The 7,815-nt window shown below is 37.6% G+C and overlaps 1 non-coding gene across 1 annotated transcript; it reads right to left on the reverse strand.

Moving 5' to 3' along the window:
- Positions 1-72, reverse strand: TRNAE-UUC (transfer RNA glutamic acid (anticodon UUC)). The gene has a single exon. It is a non-coding gene; the product is annotated as a tRNA-Glu (tRNA).
- Between the last annotated feature and the right edge of the window lie 7,743 nt (positions 73-7,815).

Consider the following 7,815-nt stretch of genomic DNA (forward strand, 5'->3'; position numbering starts at 1 on the left):
TTCCCATGCCGGGAATCGAACCCGGGCCTCCTGGGTGAAAGCCAGGTATCCTAGCCACTAGACCACATGGGAGATATAAGAAAATATACCACTTCCTCATATCAATGGCTCCAACCTTGCCCTTCGTATATTCATCCTTAACCCTCTCATTTAGTAGCTGCACATGCCATCCCAGTTTTCAGTGGAATCTTCCACATCAATCGAGGTGTGCCAAACCAGATACCGATACAATGGAGGCTATGGCATAACATCTTGCAAACTCCTACTAAGCTCCACAAATTTCAGTTAAGACAATCGGATCGGTGTCTAATCCGCGAAGTTTCAGGCAATGCGGAACACACATATCTAATTTGTCCTGCAAACAAAGCGATGATCACCTACGCCCTGAATACAGCCTCTAGCACCTGTAACTACGTACCCAGCCAAGAAGACTACTGGAATTTAGTCCATACAGAAGAGAACAAACACAATATATGCAATTTCCTCTTCATCTGCGCCAAGGCCGTCATTTACAGTTTAAGCACACCAGAAATAACCAACATCCATCCATCACTGAATCGAAAGAAACCTTCATGTGTAGCCTACTGAGGAAACTACAAAGCAGGCTTTCACTGGAATTTGATTATTACAAAGAAACAGGAACAGTCGCAAAATTCATAGAGGAGTGGAATCCAACTGGTACCCTGTTCTGGATTGCCGAAGACAATACACTTCATCTGAACGATAACTAAGAGTGATGCTGAACTGTAATATTGATTCCTGCTGAAAAGACACATCCTGTCTACCACTAATGTATATTTTTTCCCTCATTTCTATTGTATATCTAAAAAGAAAATCATTTTTTCTCTGTCATATACATTCTTATAATACGTAAGTAGTCCTTTTTTGTTAATCTTCCAATGTACATTTTATCAAGTTTAATAATAAAAAAAAAATCTATCAATCCATCTCTTTCCTTGTTTAGTTTACCTTCAATTTCTTTCCAGAACTGGCAGACGGACAGACAGACTAAGTGATCAAAACTCGTTTTGCGAAATCATGCAAAAGATTAAAAAGTTCTGAGTTATTTTCAGTTTTCGAAAATGTGTGAAACTGTAATGTTGCTTCGATTCGTACCAAATTATTTCTTTAGCTTTACATTTGACTGATGTACAGTGTAAGTAATTAATTTTCTACGCGACTGCACCTGAAAAAAAGATAAAATTGCCCAAACGCCTTCACTGTTCTTGTTTGTATTGCTTAGTTCTACTTGGTCCCACTAATGATCGTGTACGAAACTTAAACCGAAATCTTTCTATATTTAATTACAGTTAATTAAATATCTTTCCACTGTGCTAACGTGTATTTGATGTCTTTAAATTTTGTTTGTGTCCATTTCTTTAATACCATGTTCGTATGACTTTTAAATTTTGAGTTTCAGTTTAATTCCGGTTTAGTTTATATGCGGGAACTTACTTGGATAGTTGAGTTATTTTTCTCATTTTCTTGCATTTCTAAGGAAACGTATCGAGGATAGTGTACGATACTATCTAGTGCTTACCTTATAATCTCCCCCTACAACCCCCCCCCCCCCTTACTTTTTCGGCCTTATCATCTCTTGATATCGCTTTGGCGTCCTCCACAGCAACTGTCACCGAGTTTTATTGCCAATTGTCTTTCTGATAGGAGAGACAGATAAGCCCATAGAAAATCACGCCTTAAAGCAGAGGTGTAATGGAACATATTTGCGCACACACAATTATCTCAGACTTGTATTTATTTTCTGGATTCCCCCCCCCCTATTAATGCTAAATTAATAGGGGGGGGAATGCTTATATTGTAAATATTTTCTAAAACTCACGCACACACAAACACGCACAATGGATTGAAGACTTGCTAATAACTCATATTCGACACCTTATTTTGGTCACATCTAAGTCAAAGTTCATTAGTCTAGTGAAGACAGCCAGCAATAAAATTAATTATTTGTGTGCTGTTCGAGGTGAAGGAAGGATTCTCGTGAAGAAAATACTTAAAGTCTTGCACATACGAAAGGTTCGTTGCTTATACCTAACTACACCAACTACATAATGATCTTAACAGTCAACTGAAATATGTTGAAGTTCGAGTTTGCTGTTCTTAATTTAGAACCATCAGTTTGACCGGAAAGAGGGAAGCCATCATGGCGCCTGCTACCTATGGAGCAGGGGGAATAATTACTGTTTTATAGCACTTCCCCCTCCCTGTCTAGGAGTGGACCATATATCTGTTGTAATGCACGGGCTTGACGAGAGGAGCTCTCTGCCCACCCGTTTCCTCGAGGCACAATTGACCTGTTTGGAGAGATCTATTGTCAACCCATGTTTGCTATTTACGAAACTATCGAACACACTGGGAATCTATTGAAATGGTGTTATGATTTTTAAAACTTCAACGCAGACTGCACGTGTAGTGAACTTAAGCTAGCTTGCATATGATCCGGTGTGTTTGATTCTTCTGGGACTGCGCAAATCGTGAAAATATTTCTGTAATTGACATCCCTGTTGATTTTGTCTTTTGCTGTTGGTTTTTTGTGCAACTGTGACTCAACATTTGAAACGGGTTTTCTGTTTAAATAATTATGTGGATTATTGTAGTAGTAGTAGCTGACTAAATTTGTAGACTGGTTGATTTTTTTCAATAATTAAAATCACGAGGAATCTAGTTATCAGTTACTTATGTTCTCAGGAACGAAAACATTCAGCTTACACTTAAAGATACCTGCCTTATCGTTATTAAGAAAATGCTACGGAAAATTCGCTCCATCATCAAAGAGATCTGATTGTCGGGTTTCTGTCTGCACAAACAGAAGCGTCATGTGAAACCTATTCAGTCAAAGTGGCCTCTGATAGCACCAAGAGGTTTAATAGAGGTGAACATAATATGAATACGATTTCAAGTTGATCTGAAATATTAGAAGATCGGGTTCTTTGAAGGTCTTGTTTTGTTGTCTCAAATAACTTAAATTTGGGGTGTATTTATTTCAATATCTTATTTCGAAATCTTATATCCGGCACACACACACACACACACACACACACATTCAGACTGCTTTTTACGTTATCTGGTAAGCACACCTGGTTGTAGATCAGTAGAGATGACGTAGTGTCGTGGATTTTGAGTATTCTCAGTATCCAAGCGGGTGCTGGGGTTTGCAGGATTTTAAACTCACCGTCGTTTTATTGTTGTTCGACAATACTGAATATCGCCTGAGGGCAGCTTTCAGCTTCCTCTCCTTGTCTACCTCCTGCACATTATACCTTTTGTTCGTTATTCATTCTATAAAAAAAAAAAAAATGGAAAACTTTCTGACAAGGGAAGATGCGGCTAATCAATTGCTTCCTTCTGCTCAGTGGTTTTAAATTAAGAAAGAGAAAACTTGAATCTTTGAAGCGTCTGACCCGACCTCATATCTACTGAATAGCACAAATGCCAATTCAGATGCAACCAAGCAGAATTACATGAAAAACAGTCCATCCTGAAGTATCCTTCAGATTTTCAGTCATCCGTTTGGGAACTCCTGGGGATGTAAGTGAATTCACAAAGAAAAAAAAAAAAATGTAGTGGAGAAAGCAAAGATGGTATTATGAAAATATTCTTTATTGATAGCAGAATAATTTATTTTGTATATATATATATATTCCTGAGCTTCTACTCTGTTGTAATGGTACATTTTAAAGAATAAATATTTAATGACTTAAACCAAGATAAAATATGAAGTTTTAATGAAAATGATACAACTAGTTTCAGCCTTTTACAGCCTTCTTCAGGTATCCACTAAAGGTAGAACACAGCAATAAAAATTGAAGTTACAAAAAACTGAGAATTACAGGCAAAAAATGCAATACATAATTGACACAAAAACGTATTTTTCAAGTTGTTCTGTCTAACGTGGTATTGTTTGTTGCATGCGTGCTTGCAGGTTCTAGTGAACGCCAGTATTGAACAACTGCAGCATGGCTATCAGGGATGTTGTAACTCAAATTGTTGTTCAATTGTTTAGGATTAAGGAGGATTTCCCTGAACTCCACGATTTTCCTTTCAGACTCATCACTACAGCGAAAAATGTTTTCGGATTTATCCCAGCACACTGAGTGACTTTGTAGATCATCATGAGGATTGTTTGAGAAAAGAACATGACTGGATAGGGCAGATGCATGTGATCTTTTATAGGAGATGTCTCTCTTATGCTCCTCTATACGAAGTTCAACAGATTTGTTATTCTGTCTAAAATAAGGAATATTACAATCGCACCACAACTTGTAAACACCTGGATATTTCAGGTTGTGATGAATAGGCTTCGGATGGCTTACAAGAGAACGGACTTTAGGGAGTGTAGTGAAAAAGGTCCTGATGTAGTATTTTTTAAGGACTTTAGCCAATTTATTGGAGACTGAATTAATGTAAGGTATTGAATGCTACCTTTAAAATCAGTAGTTTCCATAGTACACTGCCTAGGAGGATCCAGAAGAAATTTCTTAATCGTTTTTTCAGAATATCCATTTTGTTTAAAGATAAGAGAAAGGTGACTAATTTCTTTTTTGAGCTCATCTGCTTCATTTAAAAGAGAGCGTGCTCTGTGTCCTAAGGTAGAAATAGTTCCGAGCTTTTGTGGTGGAAAGTGATGAGATTGACTGTGCAGATATTTATTTGTGTGAGTTGGTTTTCGATATATGGAGATTTTAAATCTACCAGAGCATCGTGTGAGAAATACATCCAGGAATGGAAGGCAGTTATTTCGTTCTAGTTCGGCAGTGAATTTTATATCTGATTTAAAATCTCTAATTTTAAAATTTAAAATTATAAAAAAAAAAAAAAAACCTTCTGCATCCACTATGGAACAGGAAGTATATCCGAAACAGAAAGTGCATCCGACAGGTCACACAGAATGATTTGAATGATCAGATGAGATTTTGATCTATCAAAAGATTCTACTAATTCTGGAAGTGAGATTTTAAGCTAAAGAACTGTCTCTGCTTCGAATCTGGTATGTCACTTGAATCAGATACATCCGGGAGCTTTCATTTCTCGGTACAGAAATCGCGAGACGAAATCTTCACTGCCGTCTAGTGAGCCTTTCTGCGAATGCACCCACATTTCGGAATTCGTTACAAGTTTTGGTATGCAAGTATGCGACCCAAACGAATGGAATTTGACTCATCTAAAAGTTACAAACATGTTCTGATAGAAAATGGCAAAATCTTTACTTTCATCCCGGTCGCTCGGTTCCTGGGTTGGTTTAAAAAATGTTGTAATGGGAAAGTTTCTTTTTTTTTGGGGGGGGGGAATGTGGGCAGCGGTGATTTTGATTTCAAAAGCATAGCAATTAAGGGAAAACTGGTGTATATTTTTCTAGCGGGCTGAAAATACTTATGTACCCCCCCCCCCCCCCCAAAAAAAAATTGTATCATTCAAGAATAATCATTAATTGGAAATGTATAATTGTTAATTAATTAATTATAATTGAATCTAATGAAAAAAATCACCTAACGCCTTTTTTATTCCCGTATACGGAGTAGGCGAGGCCATTTAGCCCTATCTAACTTTTGGAGACTGAGTGGGCAGTTCAATCTCCACTGGTACCAATGAGGGGTAGATGGCCCAAGGCTATCACTAATTAAGTGGTACACAGTGAAGAGAGACGGCTCAAATGTGCTGCCATCTCGTGGTCCCTAACCCTAACACAATATGTTTAATGTCTGAAATAATGTGGGTTCTACGGTCGATTTTCTTGAGTTTACGGGACGAAAAACCCGCTTGCCCGTGCCAGAGATCGACTAACTCGGGAACCGGTCGAAAAAAGGCTTAGAAAAATTTCCTCTAGTGGCCGACTAGACTCGAAACCAAGTCTTTCTTCATGTGGCCAAGCGCCGTGGTTTGCAAATGCCACATCCACTGAGCTATACAGGCTGTAGCGATTATGCATCGCTACAGGAAGCTACAATGGCTTTTGGTCTTTTATGTTTAAATATATCCGTTGTTACTTCGTAGGCTACAGCTTGCTGAACTAGTTCATTGGGGTGTATGGACGTCTTTAGGAAAAACTTTGTTGCTAAAGATTGTAGGAAAGAGAAGAGATAAGGAATATTTGTATCTCGATGAAGTTGATTGTTTCTGACGAACCATGGGGCGTTTAGGATCATTCGCAAGCACTTGTTTTGTACTGCAGTTTGAAAATGTGAGTGATGGAGGTGTGGCTCCAGGCTGGAGAAGCGTAAGTGACCATGGGACGAATCAGCAGCTGGTATAAAAGCAATTTGATTCTGATGTTTAGTTTACTGTTCCTGTTAATTAGGGGTAGATCTGGGCGATGACTTTTAACCAACACATCAACACGTAGTGTTGATTAAAAGTTAATTTTTTAACTTTTAACCAAGGTATTTTGTTTCTGTCTGCCAGGGAATTTTAGTATTGAATAGTAAGACGTCTCCTGCTGGAGATATCGATCTTTTCGTGAAGAGAATGGCTGAGGTTTTTTGGAGATTCACTTGTAGTCTCCATTTGGAGAATCATTTCTCTAACTTTAGAAGGTTTTCTTGAAGTTTTCTAGTAAGGAGTGTGGTCGGAGAGATCTGGCTAATAATGCTTTATCATCATCATCCATGACGGATGAATTGAGTTGTGCGGAATATCTGACATGTATAAATTAAAGTTCTCAGCTGACCTGCCATTTATTTCATCTCTGGTCATGAAAAAAAGAAAAAGGTGTTATTTTAAAAATTTAATTTATTCAAAAAACATTTGCGAAGATAAGACTTTTTCCCCATATATGATTATTTTAATTAGAATATTTGGTTTTTTTAGTAAATTTAGTAAATATAAATAGCTTCCAATAAACAGATGTACTTTTACCATACAGAAAAAGAATGCAAATTTTTATTTGAACTCATTTTTATTGTTTCCAGTCATGCAAGTCAAAGGCACGATGCTTTATTCTTATTCTTGGGAGCAACCATTGTAGAACAACGATGAATAGCTGTGAGCCACTTAAACTGGAAAAGCTACTGGTTAGTCAAGCGCAAAGATATAAAATTCTCACCCTAATTCTTTTAACCATGAGATGTGGGATTTGGTACAAAGTGAGTGATTAGTATCAAATACCGCGCAACTATATCAGTTCATTCCAGGTTAAGGGGTGGTAGGAAGGAAAGAAGAACAAGTCTAACAAAGAAAAAAAAAAGTAACGAATACCACTGGCGCATGTTACGTCTAGCGCAGGCGAAAGTGCAGTGACCACCAACAAGTTAAGACACATGCATAGCTGTTAGCGCAGCAGGTATAAAAGCGGATGGTTTTTTTTTTTTTTTTTTTTGCTGCTAGCATAATCATTGTTCTGTATTGGATTACACGTGCCGATGAATGCTGTTGGCATGGTGACGTCAGGAAGCAATGAACTTGAAATTATTTCTAGAATAAAAAATAAATGGCGAATGTACTAATGCGAGTTTATTTTTAGCTTTTTTTTTTAACTTAAAAAGTTATTTGGTGGATCTTTGTGATGGTGATGACGAGATATACGAAATACAAACATGTAATGACCATTAAGAATGCTACCATACCTAACACAACACTAGATGACACAATTTTCTCCGTGTGCTATTAACATAGATTCATTCAGGGTTTAGAAGGGGATGATGGGGGGGAATAAAGAGTTGTTTTTCAAGACAGGTGGGAGTTTTCTTTTACACACCACATATAGCCGAGTCGGATGACACACCAGATTGCAGAATGCAAGGTACAAAATAGGTAAAAGGTCATTTCCCCTTCCAAACGTAATACGAAAAAAGTAGGACACGG

The sequence above is a fragment of the Typopeltis vanoorti genome, chromosome 23 (genome assembly GCF_054136105.1).
Source record: "Typopeltis vanoorti isolate ZY-2024b chromosome 23, IOZ_Tvanoo_1.0, whole genome shotgun sequence".
Lineage (NCBI taxonomy): Eukaryota > Metazoa > Arthropoda > Arachnida > Uropygi > Thelyphonidae > Typopeltis > Typopeltis vanoorti.